At 43.8% G+C, this 26,454-nt stretch overlaps 1 long non-coding RNA gene and 1 other non-coding gene across 2 annotated transcripts; one reads left to right on the top strand and one right to left on the bottom strand.

Moving 5' to 3' along the window:
- The first annotated feature begins 12,226 nt into the window (after positions 1–12,226).
- Positions 12,227–25,994, top strand: LOC139059651 (uncharacterized). The gene is made up of 3 exons (XR_011514276.1): positions 12,227–12,461; positions 13,234–13,345; positions 24,990–25,994. It is a non-coding gene; the product is annotated as an uncharacterized lncRNA (long non-coding RNA).
- On the bottom strand, positions 16,457–16,530 carry TRNAF-GAA (transfer RNA phenylalanine (anticodon GAA)). Its single transcript has one exon. It is a non-coding gene; the product is annotated as a tRNA-Phe (tRNA).
- Positions 25,995–26,454: the final 460 nt, after the last annotated feature.

Below are 26,454 nucleotides of genomic sequence, written 5' to 3'. Positions count from 1 at the left end.
CAATTCTCACTAGTTTTCTACTTTATATATTACCTGGTGCCATGAATGTGACCTGCCTCGTACAAGTGGCGACTTTTCTCAAATGTAGACGGACGAAAATGCGTTTTCCCGTACGTCAGGCCTAAAAACTCGCAGTGCGAAATCGCTGGAAGCACCATGAGCGTCTTCTTCTTATCGTCTGTTTCGCATGATAATACTTCTGCCATTCGCGGTGCTGTTCACCAGCACGTCGCTGACGCGCAGCTGGTGCCTTATACCACGGCCGCCCGGTGCCTATAGTGCGAGTGGTGCTTTCGGCACCCAATAAACTTTGTAGCAGCTGTGCTAAAGTGAACAAAAAGTGCAAATAGCCAATCAAAAACAGACAATCCGAGGACACCTAAGCACTTCTCATGAAGTGTGAATGCAAAAGCATTAATGTCGAAATGAACGCAGCTGAGCGGTCCTTCGAGTTATAAACTCCTTGAAGGTAAGCGACAGCATTGTGACGCTTGGCCAACGCGTCCTATACAGAAGGCCGGTACACTTCGTTCCGTGACGACCTGCTACCTTGCCCGGCTACTATATAACTAGGGCTTCGTGTTTTCGGAGTTTATATTTTGGCGGAAATTCGGCATTTATCGGAGTTTATTTCTCGTGAACCCCAATTCTCCGAAATTCGGAGTTTAATTTTGCATTATTTTCAATACTCCAAAATCTTAGATGAAATGATATCTGAACACGCAAACATCAGAACACGCGAAACGTACTTTTGTTGTTTTGAAGGTTTGAATGCACGAACACATAAACACACAAGCATCAATACTTGAATACAAAACGCCTATATTTGTGCGTATTACAACTTTAAAGCTTGTTGTAATATATGCAAGCACACTTTCGGAGGTTGCTGTTACTGATGGACGCATGCACCTTTGGATTGATGATTCTCAGCTTTGAAAATGCCCTTTCAACGTTTGCGCTAAAAGCAGGGAGAGCCAGAAGACTCAGCGCGTAGCGAGAAAGCGCTGGCCACTGGACGCTGTGAATTCTACAAAACAACAGGGGTTCAACAATGTTACTGATTCCACAGCTCTGATAGTTTGCAATATCACTCATGAGCTGGCTCATGTCGTCAATTTCAAGAAACACTAACTTAAAAATCGGCGCGTAGGGTTCGAACGTGCGGAGTAGCTCATGCTACACATTTGGATTCGCAATTTGAACACTGTACCAAAACAATTCACTTGTGTACTGGAGTGCATCGCAAAGGTTCCTCCCAACTGTCTGTCTCCACTTTTCAGCCACAGCAGCGTAGTATCCATGAAGATCTGCGACAGCCGTTGAGCGGTCATTCTCGTCAAGGAGATCCGACAGACTCGCGACATCTGATGTGAAGACCTCAGGTGGATCACGCCATGGACTGAAGAGTGCGAGCAAACGAACTCCCAATATGGGGTAAACCTGGTCCTCCAGGGTACTCTCTGTTCCAAGTTCCTTAATGATTGAGAGCACAGCACACGAATTCGTCTTAAGAAACCTCAGCTTAATCAGCAAGTTCTGCACAACTTCAGGCGATGAAACAAGAGTTCTGAGCTTCTCACACTTCTTTTTCTTGGGATCGTCGCTTCTCAAGAAAAACTAAATGGCACGCAAATAGTCCAGGACATCTTCTAGGGTTTCATGAAAAGAGAACCATCAAGACGGAAATACAGTCTTCAGGTACTTGATGGTCATGCCCATGGCCACTCACACAAGACCAAACTTACCACGCATCTCCCGCGACGACTTCAACAGGGCAGAACAGTGCAGAACAAAATCGTGAACTACTCTAAACGAGCTCGTCTTAATTCCATCCTCCAGGGCGTTGCTAAGTAGGTGGCATGGATCTTTGAAGTGAAGTGCCTTGAAATCGGGACTGGAGAGTTGCAAGTCCTTGTGAAGCTTCTGCATGTAGGAAGCTGAATCGGAGCACAACACGGCTACGTCGGCTAAAGCCTTTCCAACTTTCTGAAGAGCAATTTTTATCAACATGCCAATTGATACTGCGTTACACTGCTGAACTAGTTGGAAATCTATCATGAGAGTCCTACGTCTAGGAAGCTCGTCATCGTAGAAGGCTGCAAGCATCGCCACTGCCGAATGTCCGTGGAGTTCCGGCGACTCGCCAGTGATGGTGGAAATGGGGCGGACTTTCATCGAAGAGCTTATCATCGCAATGTCTTTCGCACGGACATCATGTGGGTATTTCCGTTATAGTTGATAACTACCTGGCATCGTACGTGCCGCCGAACACTTGCTTCGAAAGGGGCTGCCAAGAGGTCCATCAGCCTGGTGCTGTGGAATCCCAGCATGACTGAGTGCACGGCAAAACTGGTGCGGGATGTCATGCACGTCTTGTCTGTTGGATCGGGCCCGTGTGATGCATACTTGCAGCGAGCTTTGCTGTGATGAGTTGCCAAAGGGATACGAATGGTTGGTTGGTTTGGGTTTAATGGCACAAAGAAGGGATAGGAATAAGAAGATGTTGCGAACCAATTGGATTGCGACCATGTGAAGTCTGTTGAGGCGCCTGGTATAGAAGGAAGAGCGCACAATAAACGGAGAAACCGTGTCAGGCTGCACGATCGCATGCTACACACACTCTCACATAGCCGTAAATTCAGAGCACCAACAGTGAAAAGAGGACTCACCTGTGTCTAGACGGGGCTTCTTCAGCTGGACGTGGCGTTGTAACTGTAGGTGCACCGCAATTCTCAAGGCGCCCTTGTCGTTGGCATTGCTGTCACACGACAAACCTTGCGAACAGTGACTCCTTCAGATGACGTTGATTCTTCAAAATCACTAAACATCCTTGCGTAGTCTCTGGAAAGCTTTCGTTTCCTTCCCATTTTGCTTATTCAATATTTCTGTTCACGCGTTACGGAAATGCGTGATGTTAGCATGCCATGCTTTCCACAAGCAGGCTTTCTGGGCTCGATTCGATCCCCTGGCGCCCCGGTGCCGCCAGGGGAGTGTATGTCAAGATGTTGTCTCGCGCTTCCGGGGGTGACAAGCCCTTTGCTAAATGTGCGATGGGTGCGGTTTACGAGATACTGTTAACGTGAGACAATGTTTATATCGGCCAGACTGGCCGATGTATCAATGACCGCTTAGAACACGCCCTTTATCGAAAGGCTTTCGATAAAGAGCGGTACAGGGTCATATTGGCCGTTAAAATCGGACTTTATCGGATAAATCTCATTTGTCAAAAATGTTAACGACGAGTGTATATCGAGCATTCTCGGATTTATCCGAAAACACGGACCGCTGCATATATAATGACGACACTCCCAAGTAAGCAGTGGTATTCTTGACGCTACAGCTTTCGTCACACCGGGCTTGACAATGGAAATTTTAGTCCAAGTAGCACGATGTCATAAAGCGTACTTGCCGTGTTTTGCTTTGCCTTCCTCATTATGAACCCCAGACACTATTCGATTACTTTCGATAATCTTCGATGGTTTCTGCATAAATTTTGAATACATTACTCAAGTTTGGGTAACAGCCACGGTGCTACAGTGATTCCCACGCTACACCTTTAAATGAGAAAATTAATTACAATTCTCGAGATGTCACTTTAACGGATATGTGCTTTAGGGACGCTTAAGATGGACTGTATATGCAGGTACCGTCACGTGATTTACTGTTTGATAGCAAATAACAAAAGTAGTCACTCTGCAGAAATGTAAAATATGTTGTTACAGGTTTTCATATATAGTGTGACCTACAGGGAACAACGAAAAGACGCCCAGATCGAAGCAACATGGTGTCACCATGGGGTCGTGTGCATGTTTCGTGGTGGCCTGTCAGTCTCGCCTCGCGCTTTAAAAGTAATCTTTTATTGTCTCATTCTGGGCCTACGTTAGTGCAATTTAGTCTTGTGTGCAACAGCCTCCTGCAATAGGCCACATTACTTTACTCAATAAGAGATCGACGCATATCAAATACCGTAAACCTTAAAAGAGACGTACGCCTGAAGTAAAATTTTGCTATCCGCGGAATCAGCTCTACTTTGCACTGTTGATAATTACTTGGGCAAGCATTGGTGCTGTTGTGAGAACCGGAACAGCATTAGCACTTTTCCAATGAGATGTTATCACCAGTGTATTCAAGAGTTGTTTCAGCGGTTAGCAAAAGCTGAATTCGCGCAGATACGGCAAGCTTTCGCCCACCTCCTCACCATCCACGTTCCTTGAGAAACCCCGGCGCGTTGGAAACCAGTTTCGCCAGAAGCGGCTACATGATGCGCGTTGGTCTATCTTAGGGAAACAAAGCTCATGGACCAATTCTAAGGTGCCGAGGACCACATCTGCCCCCTCGACCCATGATGACAATGCTAGACCAATTCGTAAGGTACAGTCTCGTTTGATTGCCTGAAACCTGAACGTGCGAGTGAATTAAGCAAAATCAGCATTTACTCTGAAATACATGGTTACTGCTAGGCTGCTATCGTCAACAGGTTGTGATCGTACCGGAGGTATACAGTGCATTTTACGGGGCCACAAAGCGGTGAGGGAGGAAGAGTCGAGGAGAGGGGCATGGGAGGCTTATCTTGATCGGTTACGACTACAAGCCTTTCGTTTCGGATATATATATACAGGTAAGGAGTCAATAATAAAGGGAAAATGAGACTTCCGCCCTAACGTAAATAAGTGCTGCAAAGGAAACACTTACGGGTTCCTAGAAAGAAACGCATCGCATTTGAAGAAAAATTTGTCCTGGTCCGGGAGGAATTTTTCTTCAACTGCGAAGATTGCCTTTCGAGGAACCCGTATGAGTTCCGTTTGTAGCACTTAGCCACGTTTGGGTGGAAATGTCGTTTTCCCTTTATTAATTACTTCTCTCCACCTTGCGGGTTTCCGCAGGACTATTACGTCAACTAAGGACTACTCAAATGTCTAAAAACGTTCGTTCCCGATACTCCGCGAAACTTTGATGCAGCAAAATAAAACAGGAAGGACGAAATAAATAAGTTGTATTATGTGCCAACCTTTACATCTGCTTCCGTCGCGAGACCTTCCACTCTCTATATGAGAGGAGTACTTTCACCCTGCTAGAGGCACATATATAGAAGAAATGCACCCTCTATATAACGGGAACTAATCTAAAGGTGGGGTAAACTTGGGCGAGAAGTTGGTGCGGTGATTGAATAACAATCGGAATTTCTCGAGAAGTTGTCCCTCGGGAACTCGGGCCGAATTATGCCAACTTGAAGGCTACTGTGCGCAGCCACACTGTAAGCAAAAATTAGCCGAGATGGGAGTTTTATCGGCTTATCAACCCCAATACCTCCCATGCCCCAAGCATTTACTCCGTCATAGCGGAGTGAAGACGGCATATGTCTTCATTATACTCCGATAGGTTAGGAACGGAGTATAAAAACGACATGACACGATTATACTCCGCACGGAGTTTCAGGTCACGTGGTTGGAAACTCCCCACGGAGTTAATAGCGACGTGCGTGCGTGTGTCAGCGCGCGTCCGTGTGAGGCTTGTGAAGCTCCAGTGCCTTCGCTGGTTATTTCATGTGATCATTTGCCGAGAGAACGTATCATCAGTGCACCGAGTAGCTGCAACGACCGATTAGTGTTTTGTGTGAACGTGTCGAGGTTATTTGCACACAGCCGAAAGTGGGACTTCTCCGTCACAGCGACGATTACTAATCGAAACAGACGACGAAATGTATCACGCTGCCTCCTCGTTGCGTCGTCTGCAGCCGTCGCTGCAGCTCCAGTACCGAGTGTCCAATACAATGCCGGATTATGGGCCCGTGTCGCGCGCTGCATGCTGGGGCGCTAGTCAGACACGGCGTACTGGTGCGAAAAAGAGCTCTAGCGCGTTAAATACGCGGTTCCCGGAAACTTATATATATTTTTATATTACAGAAAGCAATAAAGAACGTACTAGTAAAAAAAAAAAAAGGTCAGACTAGTAGGAATCGAGCGATCGACCTTCAGATCCCAAGCGCGGTGCTTTACCACTACGCCATGTCCGAAAGTGGTAGCTAATGAAAAATTTACTATATTGTACTTTGGCAGAGGGAGGTCTCGTACAGATAGCAAATAGTAATTACGCCAAATAGTAAACTCACGCCTGTACCAGAGAAATAAAGTTGCTGTTCTTATTGAGTAGTATGCTTGGAAGTGTCACACCATCCATTTTCACTTGCGATAGGTACTTTAATTACGAAAAAAGTCCTAAATTAACCGCCGACCCGGGAAGCTGTATGGGCTGTTACCACTGATTTCGATAGCTGTTTCTTGTTCTTCAGGCATGGGATATGCAACGTTTTCTAAGTTCAGTGATGCGATTCAATTGACACGTCCGTTTAGTCATATATCTTCGTTAGAGAAGCGCAGGCTAGTGCTGGCAGCCTTCGGCGACAGCACGTATGCTTGTGTTTATGACGCGTCACATAGGCGCGCATCGCTTCTTGTACTGGCACCGGAGACACGAAAGCAAAAAAACAGTTTATTTAAGAACACCGATGCGAAAGTTGAAATATGGGGCGCTATAACGTAAAACTATTCCAAACTTTTCTATTCCAATTCTGCTATCAGCCCTCCACGATTGGTCAAAAACTTTTTTTCGACCACGCCAACTTCGCCTGTCTGTCACACGACGTCACGAAAACCGCTATACCTCCCCATCTGATATGATGTGTACACACTGATTATTCATGATTTGACAGAAAAAAGAAAAACAGTTATTTCTGATTCGACCTCTTTTCGCCATTAGCCCTCGGCTATTGGTAAAAAGTTTTCGGACTACACCCACTCCACCTGCCTGTCAAGCGACGTCACAAAACCGCACAAACTCACCGCGTCAAAGTGACGTGTACGCGATAAAGATGCATTAATATGCCGAACAAAACTGAATTTTCTTCGGAATAGCCGCAGGCTGCCCCGTTCTGAAAGGAATGAAATATAGCTGTCACCGATCGCTGAGACGCTGGCTACTCGCACCTGCCGGAGAGCATGGGTGTAATTGCGTATAATAAAGCTTCTTGCGTGGCCGTGTGACGTTTTCGAGCCCTTTAGGCACGTTTACCATCTCATTCTGCCAACTCTTCTTTGCTGAGGGTCAGTTTTAGCGTGATTCTTAAGCTTCCGTCGCATGCCGCCATAATTTTCGACCAGCCACCACAAGCTAAGTAAGGGAAAGCCGGCCACTCGCAGACGCCGGCACCACCCTCTTCATCCGGTTATCGATTTTCAGTGCACTGGCTCTGCCCCAGTGAATCCCTCTCCACTTGAACGTTCTCCTCGCCTCTTGTCAGCCAATTAGATACGACAAGCCGCTCAGTGTAGGCAGTGTTATTCGTTTTTCAAGCAAACAAAAGTGACCTCCTATGAACGAGGAGAGCGTTTGATTGGTCTGTTCAGACAACCCTGCGGGTGACCGCCCGGTGCTTGCGTCGGTGGTTACGCAAATTTGACGTCAGGAAATTGGAATAGAAATATATTGGAATAGTTTTACGTTATAGGGCCCATGGAGTGATTTATCCTTGTTTAGACTTGTTGATTCGTGAGCCCAGACGCGCCGATAGCGTGCAGACCGACTCGGCGGATACGCCTGAGCTTCGGTGGGGACCGATCTCGGCGCGGGTAGCTGGCGAAAGCTAAAATGCGTGTATTTGAGCCCCAGAACCTTCTCTTAGTACAATAGGGAAAGTGGAAGCGCGCGAATCGCCTCAACTTCGTTGTCGGTGCGATAATATCAATCAGCGGTAGGCTTCGAACTCGGCGTCCGTTCGAGCGCGTCTGAACAACTTCTGGATTTCATGTCCACTCCACAACACTGCGACAACGGTGACAAATCCCAGTCATATGTTACGCGCAAACTACTAAAAAACGCGGTGTCCTCTGCGTCTGCATGATTTCGTTCAAGAATTTAGCTATCCGCCCAGTCAAAAGGGAAAATGCAAAAAACGGGAGTGATCTTCCGTGCGAAATGTGCATGTATAAACAGGGCAGCTTACGCACCTTTGCACCAAGCTGCGACACGAAATAGAGTGTTATGACCCCAAGATCTAACGTTATTTAGGACAAGAGACTAGTATCAAGCGATGAAATTGTATAAAGCATTACATATTCAGCAGCGATCGTCCTCGCGCACTGGAACCAGCGCGGCACAAACACACCCAGCGCAGTTTCCAGTGCGAACCAGTGAACTGCAGCGAGAACCAGCGCCTGTACAGCACAAACCAGTGCGCCCGAGAGTCATGGCAGTGAAACCAGCGTCTCGTCCAGTGGGACCCAGCGTTCTCACTGGTGTCCCAGTCAGCCCCAGCGAGCGCCAGCGTCCCCATGTGCGATCCAGCGTCAAAAAACGTGCTGGCTTCACACTGGAAGGCACTGGAAGCAACAGACTTGAGCGGCGGCGCTCTCCCTCGCGTTCGGGAAACACTGCTTTGTGCGCGATCCGCCTTGCAACGCGTCGGAGTGGTTTCCGCGGCGATTCGTGTAAGCCCCTGCAAACACGACCAGAATACTTCGCAGCCAAGAAGCTGCAAACAAACGTCTATGCTCGGCACTCCTTCGTTTTACACAAAACGATCTTACTAAACGCGAGTGTCGATGTTATGTCGACGCGATGTTATCAACTCGAGTGTCGCCGCAGCGGAGTGCCGTCTATTTAGGCTCCCCTTGCAACCGCTGATATCGCTGGGAGCCACTAGGCTTAGAACGTCTCTACAATTTTGTTGACATGGTTGGCAGCGATGAGCAAACACATACGCAAGCCACGCAAACCAACGCGACTCACGATCGCTGTGCTGCCCGCCTATATACGAGTCAACTTGTATCGCGGATCTTGAGTTGTGACTAAATTAATTAATGTCGTGCCTCAGGGACGGGCTGACCACTTTTAAAACGCCGGGCCCTTTGGAGCTGGCTACTTATATAGGTCGAGGTGGTCTTTAAGCACAGTTGCAGAACCAATGAACCAAGAAAAATTGCTGTCAGCCGACATTGTCTGGCCATGACATAAATAAACTGCCAACATATTTAAGCAGAGCACGCGTAATCACGTAACTGTAACCAGAGATGATGAATAGTGTAACCTAGTGTCTCATGTTACCAAAGTTATATGTGCTATGCTGAATGAAATCTCTATAAGCTTACGCCAAGACAAACTGCCCTAATCTAACTAAACATAGAAAATTAAGGCTAAGCTTTAATAACATCAGCTCTACACATGTGACAGGTGGGTCAGTACATATCGATTCACCCTAGCTTATGGAACATGCTAACCTACCGAAACTCCTTCAAAGTGTAAGCTGCTATACCATATCTAATACCTTTCACACTGGTCATTTTAATGTCATTGGATGCAAATTACTTAAGTGCAATAAATGCCATTCGACCTGTGGTGGTGGTACACAACAAAAATTGATGTCATTCAGTCATGATATCAATAGCAATCATTGCGAAAAAAGTTGGTGAGAGAACAAGAGCAAGGTATATGTAGAATGTCTATGTAGAAAGTCAATGTATTTTAACATAAATATGGCGTGTCACTTCACCAGAATAACACGCATATAAAACTTCCAATTCCAGAATTTCTAGCCTCTACAAGCAAAAACAAGGCTTGACCAGCTTAGTAGCCATAGCCAATAAATTGAAGACAAACAATACGACTGACATGGCAGTGCTGGACGACGCTCGGTTGCAGTAGCCGAAGCAGTTAGTTGATGTGTGCTTTGCATTGTGAACAAAGCAATCAGAGGAAGAGGCGAGACTGTCAAAAAGATCCATACAGGCGCCCGACTGCTTGCAGTATGACCGACTAGTAAAGCGACAGCTGCCAGACGCCACTGAGGTGGAGAGTAAAAAACATTTTGTGAAAGCCTGCCGTACAGCTTTTTTCTAGTAAAAATAGCAGATGCCTTAAATAACAGAAAATTAATTACCTCTTTACATCACTGCTTCTGAAATTATGAATGCTCAATGTCATTTTAGTCATTCACCACGAGTGCAAAGCCGACTGATTTTTATCAGATTCATTTGATTGCAGAAGTAATTCGATTCTAATGGCAATATTGCTGCGTAACAACCGAATAATGTCATTCAATGATTCGAATGACAATAAAATTTCCAATGTGACAGGAGTATAACGCAACCACTTGTGAGCCACTGGCCATTTCACCACTATCCATTCATCTTTAGAATGCTGATTAATTATGTTTCAGAATGATTTCATTAAATATGCTAGTCCTATTCCCAAGCCTGTGTGAATCAGTCACTTGTGAAGAAACTTTCAATTTTTCTGTGGAGTATAGATTAGGTTGCTGCATCAGCTCAGATAGGGTACCAGAAATTGTTTTTACCCGTCAAATGACGAAACACAAGTCTACAGTTACCTTCATTGCCTTTACATTGCACTTATTGTGCAAAGTATAAATGGTATTGCAGCTTTCGAAAAACTGATTCAAAATCAGCTATTTATTTTGCATCCGTATTTTGCTCATGGTGCACGTCTTTCCACAGAAATTGCTATATCAATGTCAGCAGTAGAAGCAAAACTAAGGTACATCATTCTTGTCGCAGATTTTTAGAAAACATTTGAATATGAAGTATATTGCAAGCAATAAGTGCAGGCTGAAATTATTTATTTGCTTCATGACTTACAAACAACAGGCGATGGAGGAATCAGATTTTGTGTATTCATATACATACTTTGTACGTACAAAGTAACTAAGCACGGCACAACATATAATACTCCTCAATTCATGTCGAAAGATTGTAACGCATACTGTTGAGTAATATCTCATGGTGTCTTTTTAACTCTAGAAGTGAACAATGCACCCATAAAATTTTTGTAGTTGGAACAAATGATATGAAGAAATCATATATACTACTTCAGATGAGTAGACAATTACATTTGCCTTTACCATAGTGCACAGCCCTCAGCACTGAGAACATGCTAGAGATATTGACACATCATAGCAAGATTCACATACTGTAACAAGTTTAGATATATTGCTTTACAGCTCGATGTCCAGAGCTGGATTGCTATTATCTTGTAAAATTACCACTCACGCCAATTTTCAAGGAATAAAAAGCCGGATTATTTCAGCCCCATTACAGATATTTCTTTTTTTTAATTATCAAGCAAGAACGTCTATAAAAGGCCACTCATTAAAGAAAGCAAACAAAACACAAAATTCCACAATCACAATGCAAGGTCATGCAAACGCCTCGTGGGTACTATCGCAGATGCAGGTAAATCACAAAGATAACGAGGAAACAGTACGTAATCGCGTTTATTCGCTGGAATGCACTGCAGCCACTTGGCTGCAAAAACATCGTACACCACCGCACATTTCTAGCACACGCTACGTAGGACACATGTACGCTGCAGAGATGTGTGTTTTTTTTCTGAGGAATGTTCGTGAGTCGCACGATAAACACAGAAGGCAGGGGCGACAGGCGCGCACCCCGCGCACATTTAACACACCGGCACGAAAGCAAATGCGGACGTCACCGGTGTAACCTGCGCTACACGAGTGATGAACCCTGGTAGATTTGATGCTTTCCGACTGAAACAGTTAGAACACACACGGAAACATCGCACGCTGCACAAGCGTACATCTGATACCGTGTCAACAATTCCTGAGGCTACAGTTGATGTTGACGACAGCAGAAAGTTATTTAAAACGAAGTGACAACGCACGTAGCACGGGCAGGAATTCATAACGTCATGAAAACACTTCAATACAGCTGACTTGCAGTGCGGATCTCGGAGGCCATACTTTTGCTGGCTGCATACGGCAGAAGTTGTTCAAAATCAAAAATACGCCATAAAATTTTTTTTCTACAGTGAATGAAGTATAGCGTGCAATATAGACGCTTCAATGTTTTTTTTTTTTGTCTCGCAACTATACGTAGTTGGGCGCAATACGGCACACAATGAGTGCGTACTGGTTAATATTAAGGCATCACGGGGGCCACACGACCGCACAGGTCTACAAATGACGCTCGCCCCATGCGATCGGTTGGTGGCGCAACCCACCACCCTGTTTCAAAGGAGACGCTCATAGCATTCATTCGTCTACACTGCTCTCTATTTTGCAACTGCCGGTCGCCGTTCGGTTGGGCGAGCTGTTGTGGCGGGTTTTGTCTAATCGTGTGGTTTTGTGTTTGGTGTAATGAAATGTGACTTAGTTCGCGAACACAGAAGTGCCAGAAGATAGCTTGTGTCTCTCTGAAGACTCGCCATATGCAGGCCGTGCCAGGCAAATGGGGACCAACGATTTTCATGCCCTGGAGTGCGTTCTCTTTTGTGTCTGGTTGTGGGAAGTTCGCTGGACGTCGCAAAGAAATTATGTGTATTATTAGCGTGCCTCAGCTCGTCCACTACGTAACGGCGTGTAGGCTGGGTGTCGACGCAGCACCGGCAACTTGGAGAGCGCTTTTCGACCGCGTCGTACCATTCAAAAGGTAAGTAATCGTGCTTGCTAACTACACGTGTATTGTGCGTGCTTCTCGTGTGTGCACAGAGTGCACGAGCGTAAAATAGAACCAATAGAACTGCCACGGCAACAGTGGAACCCGTGCTGATGCTCGCTGAGCGCTGGTTGTCAGTATTTAGCTAGGCAAGTTTATTATAGTCCTAATGCGAAGTTTAAAATAATTATAAGCGTTTTCTTCCGTTGAGAAGTATTACGTTCGGAAATAATCGTGTTCATCATGTGCGCCTGTGCGTGAGCTCCCGCTTTTCTGCTTAAGTTGCATAACAACGCTCATCTGCATTTTAACAGATTCTAACTGCAATGACGTTTCCTCGCGTATAAATGCTTCTACGTTGTAAATAATCTCTGCTTACGCGGTTCTGAATTTACGAGCAGTTTAAAAAAAAAAAAAAACGTAAGCAGTCAAAGCTTGCAACTGGTACAGCTTACTAAAATTTTTTAAGACAAGATGTGTTGACATAACGTATGCGTAACTAAACATGACACGAGACAGTTGCTTAAACTAAGTCATAAAAAAATTGAATTGGTATGTAAACAAAGATTTCTTTGTAATGTGTTGCTGCTCTGTGTGTGTTAAAAATTTTACGGCGATGAAGGGGTCCCTCTGTTGCCACCCTTCATTATTGCAAACATTATTTTAGTGACTATTTTTAGATGCTCCTTGCATGTGTTCACACTGTGACAGCGTTAGTGTGCCACTGCTATAAGTTAACTGTGAACTTTCCGAACTTATTTTGTAGTGGCGAGGCCGTAACCCACACCAGTGTTCACATAATGGAGGAGCCAGCAGAAATGCAGAGAAACCTTGGATGACTGCCATAGCGCAGTGTGTAATCTGATTGCTTGGTTCAGGTATGTATGATGTGTATGTGTTCCAAAGAGTAGGACCTCGGTATCCTTCGTGAATAAGTTTATCAACATATTACTCAACACAGCTTACTAAGTAGGCTAAGTATTTTTGCAACTTGCTGTTTATTTGTTTTCATAGCTGTTATGCACATATTGTTTTCTACATGAAACTAAATCTAACATGTCCTGATTTTAAGTATTCTTTCTTGCATCAATTGCTTGGATGCAATTCAAATTTCATTTTTGTTTGACAGAATAGTTTGTGCGGCAACCAGCAAGGTGGAGAGAAGTAATTAACAAAGGGAAAATCAGACATCCACCCATTCGTTGCAATTGCTACAAAAAAAAAAAACCTGTACGGGTTCCTCGAAAGAAAAGCCTCGAAGTTCAAGAAAAATTCGTCATGGTCCGGGACTTGAACCTGGGACCACTGCCTTTCAGGGGCAGCCGCTCTACCATCTAAGCTAACCAGGCGGCTAGCAAATGGTAGGGCGAAGTCAAATTTGTCAACAGCTGACAAATTCTGTCCGATTTTCCCTTTATTATTTTTGAAAGAGCGTAGGTTTGGGCATGTTGGTATTTCATAACTTTTAGATTTTTGGCGCACAAAAAGGGGTGAGAGACAGAGGTACGACGCGGACACAGCGCTAACTTCCAGCAATTGTTTTATTCTACGAAGCGGTACACATATATAGGTAACAGACAACAGCGTACGCATGCGCATATGTACTGGTTTCTAATCAAATGAGACAGCAACGAGACATGTGTAATGGAAAGTTAAGATGATATCGAAGATGATAAAGCGACCATGCATAGCCAAAAAATTTTTTGTAATTGCAAGATTAAAATGCCATCTCCGTCAAGCCACCCTCTGTGACGTTTGAAAAATCTAATTCTTTTTTTGAAAGATCAATTGAAGGGGCGTGCTAACACAGATTATTGAAGTGGCGAAGATCGCTAGTTTGGGGAATGCTCGTGTTAGCACACCTTCATTCGATCTTTCAAAAAAAGAATTAGATTTTTTGAACGTGTCACAGAGGGTGGCTTGATGGAGATGGCATTTTAATCTTGCAATTACAGAATTTTTTTGGCTATGCATGGTCGCTTTTTCATCTTCGATATCATCTTAACTTTCCATTACACGTCTCGTTGCTGTCTCATTTGTTTAGAAACCAGTGCATATGCGCATGCTTATACTGTTGTCTGTTACCCATAAATATGTGTACCACTTTATAGAATGAAACAATTGCTGGAAGTTAGTGCTGTGTCTGTGTCGTACCTCTGTCTCTCGTCCCTTTTTGTGCGCTAAAAGCCTAAAAGTTATTTTTGCTTAGTACACAGTGTATTTCTCACTTTTTATTTTGGCTTTATTGTTTTGAAACTGTTTCCTATGCTGCAGCTTTTATTTCCATCTTCTTTTCTGTTTATTCTACACGCTTGTGCAGTTTCTGTGCACATAACAATTCAAAGTGTAGTGGGCCAACTATGTTGCATGTCTAAGCACATGGTGTGCTTACCATTGTTTAACATTCATATTTGCAATTATTTATCTCTTGTTCCCAGAATAACTGCCACTGGCAAATACACATTTGATGAGCCTGAACTTTTTGAAATGATACATGAAGGTCATTATTCACTGTGCTGCAGTTACTGCTCTAACATATGGGTAACAGCACAAACATGATCACAAGAAGGGGGACACATACACACAGTGCTGGCAAACAACTGGTTTTATTGGCAAGGATAGCAACCTTATATATGCCAGTGAAGCAAAGGAAATGAAGGGGAAAACATGTCAAGGGTGATAGCGCGCTAACCACGCAAGCAGAATACAGCCAACCAAGCGCGACAATATGCAAACAATTATTTTTCTTTGCCGTCTGAAGCCCCGGTAGCCACATGCAGAAGATCAAATTCAGCATCAAAGAGAGCAAGAGAAGGGGTGCTAAAGCACCTGCTACCAAATTTTCTAATGTGGTAGGCTTCTAAACTGATGCGTGCGGTCTTGTCACTGCCCTTTCCTAGAATCGTCTCTTTCAACCAGGCCACCCAATCCGTATACTTGCTGACATTCGCAACTAAATGTGCATATTTATCATCTAGTTGTTTCTTTTTTTCACTTTTTGAGCGTGTTCCCCTAAACGGTCATTGACGCAGCAACCAGTTTCGCCGACGTAAACCATCCCACATGACATGGGGATGCAATACACCACTCCAGTGGAACATATTACTAACGGCGGTTGGTGGTTCTTCTGGCATCCACGTTTTCTGGCGTTACAGATATGTGGCCACAACTTTCCCAGCTTAATTGGGGCAGAGAAGCAAATTGGCACACCGTGCCTACTTGCCACCTTCTTAAGATTGTGGGAAAATTTATGGATGTAAGGGACCACCTCTGTCTTACATGCCTTCCATTGATCCTCAGCCATTGTACTTCCTGATCCTCACTTGAATTTTGGAAGTAGGATTTCAGAAACGGCAGTCAAGACCAAGACGGGGAACCTGCAGCCAAAGGCGGCTTGCCTGATTATTAAACGTGGTCTTAATCTCATGTGGGCACAATTTTTGGAGAGCTGATGCCATACACAACACCGCTATACCTCTCTTAATTGTCTTGGAGTGGGCCGAGTCAAAGGGCAGCAACTCCTTAGCTCGTCGGTAGTAGCCCCAGCAAACATGTCCATCACAGAACCTGATTTCTAGGTCTAAAAACTGTAAACTTGAAAGGTAGAGGAGTTCATGGGTGAAACGCAACCAATGTCCATGTTTGCTAAAGATAGAAAATATTTTGCCTAATGTAGAGGGTAGGGGAAGGTAGGCTGCTTTTTTAAAAGCACTAAAACATTCTCAATATACCTAAAAAATTTTAAAACCGGCATCCATTAAACATCTGTTACAGTGCATTTTCCATCTTGGCCAGAAAAATGTCAGAAAGAATAGGGGCTACACACGAGCCTATGCAGGTGCCATCACGCTGCAGAAATGACTACTCGTCAAATACAATAAATGTAGTTAATTTAGGGAAAATGAGGTATCCACGAAATCGTAGCTATTGCTACAAAGGAAACCCATGCAGGTTCCTTAAAGAAAAGCCTCGCAGTTGAAGAAAAATTCGTCCTAGTCCGGGACTCGAACCCAGGACCACTGTCTTTTCAGGGCAGCCACTCTACCAGCTGAGCTAACCAGGTGGCTAGCAGGTGGTAGGGTAGCAGATGTCAATCGTAGCAATTAATTTCTACGATTGACATCTGCTATCCTACTGATTGGGTGGATGTCTAATTTCTAATTTTCCCATTATTAATTACTTATCTCCACCTTGCGGGTTTCTGCAGAACTATTACCACAATAGAAGTAGAGTTCAAATGAAACTGCAATAATGATAGAAAGTTATGAACAGACAAACCGACAGTGTTCTGGAAGGATACGTCGCCATTTTCAATGCAGTCTTTGACACACGCTAGCAGTTGATCCTGCGGAACAGAATGAAAGAAGTCCTGCACGTCTGCTGAAAAACCGAAACCAACATAATCATTTCCCTCTAAAATCTACTACTGTGACTGATTGCTTTAGAAGAAATGGGTCGTTCAAAGCTAGCGTCTTGAGCTTCTTAGCAAAAACTGGCAAACACACTTCTGCCACGATCCCACTTCACTAACAATAGTGCTAAACGGAACTTCGGGCTTATGTGTCTTGGCTGTGAAAAACCCCCTCAAACTGTTCCCTCTGCTGTTAGATATGTCCCTGGCAAACGTTTTGAGGTCTAATTGCTTACAAAACTCAACGAACTTGGTTTTTACTTGCACTTCACTTTTCTCTCCGGGGTCAAAGTTCTTATTAGCCGCTACCAAACCTTTTTCATTGTAAATTTCCTTGGGTAAAACAATGAACCCACCCTGTTTGTCAGCATGCATAAGCATCAGGTTGTTACTCTTAAAGAAAGAGATGTCATTCAACAATCTAGTACGGTACTAGTCCGGGGTTTCCGGAGCAAATTTCGCAGGCAGACAGTACCTTCAAGAAGGCAGCTGTCCCGATTATCATCTTTTCCTGAGTGGCCACTTTTCGATTCATTGCAGTGATATCATGCACAGGAACATCATCTTAGACCCCAAATTTGGATCCTTTCTGCAGATGTTGCATAATCTTCTCTGGTATATGGACGTCCCCCGTGATGCTGACATTGGCTAAGACGCAACTGGCTAAGGCGATCGGTCTGTAGGAGGAGAGCTCGTTAGGATATTTCCCCGGTTTAAGCAGGCCTACAACGCGACTGCATTTCCAAGAATCTGGAACATTTCCTGTCTCCCACATCATACTATAATAAGATAGAAGAAGACATCATGATTCGATGCCAAGATGGGTAACGTCGGCACCAGGACCAGACGGAATCACATACGTTACCCAAAGGAATTTACAATAAACAATTTTTGGTAGCGGCTAATAAGAACTGTGTCCCTGGAGAGAAAAGTTAAGTGCGAGGAAAAATTAAGTTCGTTGAGTTTTGTAAGCAATTATACCTTGGAAAGTTTGCCAGGGACATATCTAACAGCAGAGTGAACAGTTCGAGAGGGATTTTCAGAGCCAAGACACATAAGCCCAAAGTTCCGTTTAGCATTATTGTTAGTGAACAGGGATCGTGGCAGAAGTGCGTTAGCCAGTTTTTGTTAAAGAAGCTCAATGCGCTAGCTTTAAACGACCCATTACTTTTAAAGAAATCAGTCGCAGTAGTACGGTTTTTAGAGGGAAATGATCATGTTGGTTTCGGTTTTTCGGAAGACGTGCAGGAGTTCTTTTATTCTGTTCCACAGAATCAACTGCCAGCATGTGACAAAGAGTGCATAGAAGATAACGGCGACGTATCCTTCCAGAACACCGTTGGTTTGGCCGTTCATAATTTTCTATCTTTATTCAGTTTTATTTGAACTCGACTTTTATTGTATTTGACAAGCAGCTGTTTTTGCAGTGCGATGGCAACTGCATAGGGTCTTGCGTAGCCCCTATTCTTCGTGACATCTTTCAGGTCAAGGTGGACAACACACTGGAACAAGTGTTTAATGGGGGGCCAGTTTTAAAAAATTTTAGGCATGTTGACACTTATTTGGTGCTTTCATAAACAGCAGCCCACCTTCACCTACCCCTCTACAGTAGGCAAAGTGTTATCTGTATTTAGCAAACATGGACGTGAGTTGCCTTTCATCCTTGAACTCCCGGACCTTTCAATTTTAGGTTTTATACCTAAAAATCACGTTCAGTGATGGACATGTTGGCTGGGCCTCCAACCCACGGGCTAAGGAATTGCTGCCCTTTCACTCGGCGCACTCCAAGACAATTAAGAGAAGTATACAGGCGTTGTGTAAGGAATAGGCTCTCCAAAAATTGTGCCCACATCAGATTAAGCTGAGCTTTCATAATCAGGTAAGCTGTCTTTTAGCTGCAGGGTTCCCCATCTCGGTCTTGACTGCCATTTCAAAAGTCCTCCTTGAAAAGTTCAAGTGTGGATGTGGAAGTACAATGGTTGAGGATCAACTGAAGGCACCTAAGACAGAGGTGGTCCCTTACATCCACAAACTTTCCCACAATCTTAAGGTAGCAAGTAGGCATTGTGTACCAATTTGTTTCTATGCCCGAAATAAACTGGGAAAGTTGTGTCAATGTATATGTAATGCCAGAAGAACCACCAACCGCCGTTAGTAAAATGTTCCACTGGAGTGGTGTATTGCATCCCCATGTCATGTGGGATGTTTTCTGTCCGTGAAATTGCTCGCTGTATCAATGACCGTTCAGGGGAACACCCGCAAAAACTGAAAAAAAAAAACACTAGATGAGAAATATGCATATTAGTTGCACACGTTAGCAAGTATACGGATTGGGTGGCCTGGTTGAAAGAGACGATTCTAGGAAAGGGCAGTGACAAGACTGCGCACATCAGTTTAAAAGCCTTGCACATTAGAAATTTCGGTAGCAGGTGCTTTAGCATCCCTTCTCTTGCTCTCTTTAGTGCTGAATCTGATCTTCTGGGTGTGGCTATCGGGGCTTCAGAATGCAAAGGAAAAGAAAAATAATTGTTTGCGTTTTGTTGTGTTTGGTTGGCTTCATTGCGCTTGTGAATTTGGCACGCTGTCACCCTCGACATGATTTTCCCTTTCATTTCCCTTGCTTCACTCTGGCATATACAGGGTGTCCCGCATAACGTGAGCCAAGAATTTAAAAATGAAAGGCGCGTTTGAAGGGAATTGAACGAAACCCATATTATTCGCAATAGCCTACAGTAACTCAGACAATTTTTTTGTTTTCCCCATAACTTGCTAATTAAATAAGTTTAATTACAGAACTTTTAGTTATTGGCTGAGGACCCCAAGTATGGTACGCAGATTTGTAGAGCACCTTCAGAAACCACCGATCGAGTTCCTTCCTTTACTAAATGTCTCATGTAGTCCTTTTTTCCGGGTTGCAAAGAAAGCCCATGAAATATTAAGAAGGCCACGTGATAGAGCATAGTGGTATTGTGCTGCTCTCAAGCGTGTGTTCGGTGAACAAGGTTGGCTGCATCATGACTGGTGACGAGAAAGTGGCAGGGCATTCTTTATCTCATTGGCACCGCTCCGCCAGCAGCATGCATTTTCGCCATCATCCGACGGGAGCCGACCTTGTTCACCGAAGGCATGCTTGAGAGGAGCACAATACCACTGCGCAAGCACTCTGTCACATGCCTTGTTTCATATTTCGCGGGCTTTCTTTGCAACTCAGAAGAAATGACTATGTGAGACGTATCGTAAAGCAAACAACTCGATCGGTGGTTTCTGAACAGGCGCTACAAATCTGTGTGCCATACTTGGGGTCCTCAGCCAATAATTAAAGAGTTGGGTAATTAAATTTCATTAATTGGTGAGTTATGGGGAAAACAAAGGATTGTAGGAGTTACTATAGGCTATTGCGAATAGTATGCATTCGGTTCAGTTCACTTCCAATGTGCCTTTCATTTTTAAAAAAATTCTTGGCTCAAGTTATGTGAGACACCCTACAAAGTGTGCTGAGACACGCAAGGTGTGCTATCCTTGCCAATAAAATCAGTTGTTAGCACGTGTACGTGTCGGCCTTCTTGTGGTCTGTTTGTGCTGTTACCCATATGTTCCGAGATGAACCAACTTTCCCAAAAGGAAGTATTGATGACGTTACTGCTGTACTGAGGTGTTTTCTAGTAAGCTTGATTTTTTTCTCTCCCATTAAAAAAAATTTTGGCAAGTTATGCCCATTCATGCAAATAGGCATTGTAGCAGTTAAGAGTCTATGTCCAGTTACATTATTTTTCACCTTAAGTAAACACAGTATTGATCACATAGTTAGCTGATAGATCCGTGTATTGATGCCCAAGCATTAAAGAACACTATTTCGTACATAGTGCTCAACTGTCTGGTTGCTTTTGCTGTAGCATTTGCTCGTTGTTGCTCACCAAAAGAATTTAATTTCAACTCCACCACATAGAAGATTCCGATTGGCACTTCTGTAATTTTAATAGTGATAATCAACCAACAAGCCCTAATTCAACAGCTGTCATGAATAATTTCTAATACTTTGGGTCCCTTTTCATGTGTTCTGTTTCGCACTGTGTATTTGGTCAGCACAGTGGGCATTCTTCTATTCAATCTGCTTGGTGCTGTTGAGGTCAGAATATCTTCAACCAGCAAGTCTAAATTATGATGCTCTCAGTAAAACTTCGATTACTGGGCAGATGAAAGCATTTTATCTCATTCTAAACGTATCTTTTTTGTAACCACCGGTGTCTAGAGCAAGCATCATATGCACAGCAACTCATAATAAGTTTTTAAGTTGGATGGGCGAGTATCTGTAGCTAAGTATACCTGTGCATATACTTTCTACATATTAGCTAGTGTTTTAGCCACACGAAACAGCCTATGTTGTGTTTGCTGAAGTCAAATTTATGGTTGATGCACCTGCTTTTTTTGTTGTGCACTTGCACTTCTGTGGTCTCTTAAGCACTGTAGTCGTGTGACAGCTGAAGTATTGCAGTAGTGTCGAAGTTAGCGTGCTACACTATGCCAACACATACCTATCACCGTATTCGTGCATTTTCTGGGAACCAGCTGTGTTCACTAGTTGAAATTTGTAGTGTCCTTATGAGTTTGCCGTTCAGTTCATGTAACTTTTCAGGACAGAATTTGCACAGGGAGGGAAGGGAGACCATACAACATGACTGCTGCTAACAACTGTCTCTTTAGTTTCATGGAAGGATTAAAAATAACAATATCACTGGATATGTGCTTATATTGTGCACAAGTTCTTTCAGAGGGAAGATGTAAGTTGTGATATAAAGGCATTAAACCACAATAAACAGTATTTGCATAAAAAGAAAAGTAAATATGTGCAGAATAATTTCTGTTCCTTGTCATCTAGAAAGGACGCTTTTTTTGCATTGACAATGAGGGCTGGCTCACGTTTTATTTATGTGGTATGCCTCACTGATTTCTCTCGTCAATTCTTCACCGTGGGTGGAAACAGATGAACAATCTTAATTTAGCCTGAGGCCCTATCACGGCAATGCACGGCCTAGTTGGACGAGCATACTGGTGATTGTTTTGGCACACATTTGGCCCATTTAGCTATGGCCAGTCTACCCTGTGTACATTTGACCACATGTGAAAAGAATACAGTACACTGCCTCTCGCACACACTAGACAAACTTGCTTTAACCAAGCAAACCTCGTTTGCCTGCTCGTCTTTCTCAATTCACTTGTGTACTGTTGTACATGTGTATACATATGTATGTGTGTACAAATGTGTATCCCTAGCAAGCAATCTACAAGCGAATTGAGAAAGGCACCCAGGCTAGGGAGGCTTGCTTAGTTAAAGATACCACCAAATTTGTCTTGTGTTCGTTAGCAGTAGTGTAGTCTATTCCTTTGATCATCTGTATATTTGGTCAAATGTACATTGGGCAGACTGGCTGGTGCCTCAACATGCACCCAGGAGAGCACCATATGTCCCACATGACAATGCATTGACATGACTGATGCTATGCATCAGATTTAGATTGTTCATCTGTTTTGTTCACCTCTGGTAACTGAATGGCCAACAATAACAGTAAGGAATATCACTTAAATACTGGGACGTGTCAGTCCGCTCTCATTATGATTGCGTGAAAAAGAGGAACACTCTAAATGACACAGAATAGCAATCACTCTGTGCTTTCTAATTCTATTTGTTATGCAACATTTGTCCTCATTCTAAAAGAACGTTTGTGCAGTACAAGTGCACATGCAGTGTAAATATTTTCTGTATTCCTTCCCATAAAATAAACATTTAAACATTGAATTGGTAGCTTTTGTGCCCTGTGGTCTCTCTTCTGTTCCTTGTGTTGTACGCAAAAGTTAAACATGAACATGCACCAACTTTCTCAGTTACTCGTCAGTCAGTGTTGATAAACTCAAAATGTTTCCAGCCAGAACATTCTTACCGTTTATGTCACATCCAGTCAGTATAGTACTACTCTGGCTTTTCATAAAGCATGCTAATATGTACTTCTGCATTTATAGTTTATGTAATGATAGCCTAACAGCACAAGCCAAGAGTTGTAGAGATACAAGCTGTATTTTGGCTATCACTAATTGCTTAGAGGGTGATCAGAGGCAGATACTAAGAGAGCTCTTCTGATTGGCTGGTACAAACCGTACAACACCACAGTAACTTTCTCTTGAGCAAGTTGGTCTTTGCTAAATGCCATGCTGTTGTAGTGCAACAAACTGCAAAAAGAAAGATACGAAAGGACAGAAAGAAGGGAAAGAAAGATGGCACTACACTCACAACTGTTTATTAGGCACAAAACTTGCTACATATATATTGCGCACACTCTTGACATCAGGGGCAGCAAAAAGAACAAGTGACAGGTCATGTTGTTCGTGTGAAACCCAACATTTCCTTTCCACATCATATAAAAACATATGTTTGACTAACACATGCTTGACCACTGATCCGAATGTGATATGCCTCTAGTAGTTCCCGCGCGGTTTTATCTCTACTCTTACCTGGGATTCTCACCTCAGAAAAACGTGGCTTACAGGAGCACAATTTGCAGTGTGCAGAGAGATGGGTGGTCATACCCTTTTCTAAATTGTTTTTGTTCCCTCATTCACACAATGGCCAATCTGCCCGACACAGGTTTTCCCATAACTTAGCGGTGTCTGGTAAACCACAGCAGTGGACCGCTTTTCCACGTAGCTTTTTTGTCTAGTTTCAAGCATCATGTCCAGCAGCTTTTAAATTCCATATTTCCTCATTCGGTCATCACCTAGTGGCAGAAACCTCGCTGCAGGAACTCAGATGTAACAATAATCCGAAGGGGAGTAAGGGAAGTAAGCACGATTCCCAAAGAAAGGCTCAGGTGGCACCTTATTACCACAGGGTGAGCCACAGCCTCAAGGCGGTGAACAGGTATGAGGTACCTGTTGTTTTCTTCCTCGAACAAGCTGTCTTGCCTATGTCCCCGAATCATAGAGTGTGCAGTGCAGACGTACATTCAAACATGCAAAGTGCTACGTGGAAAAGTGTTCCACTGCTGTAGTTTCCCAGATACCGCTAAGTTACAGGAAAACCTACATCGGGCAGACTGGCCGTTGTGTGAACGACTGAATGAGGGAACATGCAAACAACTTAAAAGCGCATATGAACGCCCATTTTTTCTGCGTATTGTATACCGTGCTGCTGTACTGTAAGCCACGTTTTTCTGTGGTGAGAATCCTAGGTAAGAGTAGCGATAAAACTGCGCAGGAACTGCTAGAGGCATATCACATTCGTATAACTGGTCAAGCGTGTGTTAGTCAAACATCTGTTTTGTTATATGATGCAGAAAGAAATTGTTGGGTTTGACGCAAACAAGATGACCTGACACTTGCTCTTTTCTTCCCCTGATGTCGAGAGTGTGCGCATATATTGTAGCAAGTTTCGTGTCTAATAAACAGTTAAGTGTGGCGCCGTCTTTCCCTTTTTTCTGTCCTTTAGAACCTTTCTTTTTCCAGTTCTTTGTGCTGCAACACCATGCCGTACAACCTGTACCACTTTCTACGCTTCACAAAGCTGAAAGTCAACTTGGGCTCACTGAAACTGGTTATGTATTGCTTGTGTAGTCTCTTTAAAGATTGCTTTCAAACAGAGGTAAGCCATATAATTTTGTGTGGAGCCCCTACACTAATGCTACTGGACATACTTCTTCTTGCTGCCAGCATTTAGTGACATAAAACCAATGGCCGATTGCACAAACAATAAAAATGCATAAAAAATGCTTGATGTCAGATTTCTCAGGTTCCTGTAAACAAAGCAAATTAGCTGCTTTAATGAGAAAGTTTGGCAGACTGGGTGGGAATAGAACCTGGGGTGTGAAACAAGGACACTTCTGTGATGCCACAATATCCATGTGCTTTTGGAAGTAACCGTTGCGGATGTAAACACTGCTGAGGGTGAGCTTTGTGTTGTGTCAAGAACTAGGTCCTTATAAATCGGTTGTCAGTCCCTTTAAGGTGTGCCTACTGTGTGTGTCATATTGTGCACGTCACATTGCAGCCATCTGGTTCACTAAAGATGCTTTCACGTTCCCACACGTAAGCAGTCTTAACGTACCTCTGCCCTTTTATTGCAGGTACACCTAGGAAATGTATACATTGATGAGGAGTGGCACCTGCTCTAGTGCCATGGCTAGGACTCCGTGTTCTGCAAAGAACTGGCGAAACTGGTGTGGGGAGTTCTGGCACTCAGAATAGGAGCATCACAGGGGCTCTTTGGTGGTGCCTTCTGAACGACCGCAATGTCATTGAGAAGCCGGCATTGAGCCTCCATAAATTGGAAGCTGTGGACAGTATCATCGACATTGTTTCAAATTTGTTTGTGTAATGTTTGTAACAATACACGTATAACAGTGAAATGATTAATTTTCCAGATGCACTTGATGCATATCTTTCGAGATGTGGTGCCCCTGACCGTAGCCTAGCAGACATGCCGAGAGAAATTAAGTAAGCGTGTAATTGCAAACATGTGTACATGCAGTAAACCTCATTAATTTGAAGTCGTGGGTGCCATGCGAAATGTCAGGACTAAGCAAACGCAACTAAAATGGTTTAAAATATATATCTATGTTTTGGCTTCGCACGGGAGCCTTGTTCACAATGAAACCAGCAGCAGAGTAGGTAGCGTTCTTATCTGCAGCTCAAAACACGGTTAAGGTACTTGGCATACATGGACATGGATGATTAGAGATTCAAGATAACGACACGTAAAATGATTTCATTCCTTAACAATCAAGCGATATTTTTCCTAGCTAATTGTGACGTAGTTGCGCAGTGCTCGGCCAGGGCATTCGATGCAAAGTTTCGTTTCTGGACATCGTTCCTGTGCTGTTTAAGTCTTTTGTTGGAGTTACCGGTTTCTTCGATGTAGACATACTGACAGTTCGCACACCAAAGGCCCTACAGTACGCCTGGGAACTTGTTTTTTTCTGTACGGTCTTTCACATGCATGAGCTCGTGTTTAAATTTTGGAATGTGCACAGCCTCCACATCATATGACCACAACGCATGCAAGGGCCTTGCTTATGCAGGGGACATATGGTATTGAAGCCCATCTTTCGGGGGGTCCAGGGTGGGTGGGTACTGCGCAAGCCAGCTGGCACCCTACTGTGTCAATGGAGAACTCAGGGTATCCACAAGCCATCAATTCCCAGTGCTCAAGTGAATTGTCTTTTTTTGTGCACAGATTTTTCACCCAACAAAGGAGAGAGCAGACAACAGACCTCTTTTGCGAAGCAGGGTGCACCAGTGTGTAGTTGAGGTAGTGCCCCGTGTGAGTTAGCTTCCTAAACACCTCGAATAACAGGTTTGGCCCTTTATGTTGCACGAGGCTGTCCAAGAATGACAGTTGGCCTTAAGATTCCAATTCTATGGTGAACTTAATTGCTGCTTGCATTACTGTTTAAGTGAGCCGTGAAGAGGTGAACATTCTGTTGTTGCAAAACTCTGAAACAGTCGACATATCTGGAGAAGACCTTAGGTGTCGATTAAACGAATTAACCTTGAGTTAAACCTCGACCTCTTCACGGCTCACTTAAACAA

This window comes from Dermacentor albipictus, chromosome 4 (assembly GCF_038994185.2).
Source record: "Dermacentor albipictus isolate Rhodes 1998 colony chromosome 4, USDA_Dalb.pri_finalv2, whole genome shotgun sequence".
Lineage (NCBI taxonomy): Eukaryota > Metazoa > Arthropoda > Arachnida > Ixodida > Ixodidae > Dermacentor > Dermacentor albipictus.
Note: the sequence above shows the minus strand (reverse complement) of the source record. Positions and strands in the feature narration are given on the sequence as shown.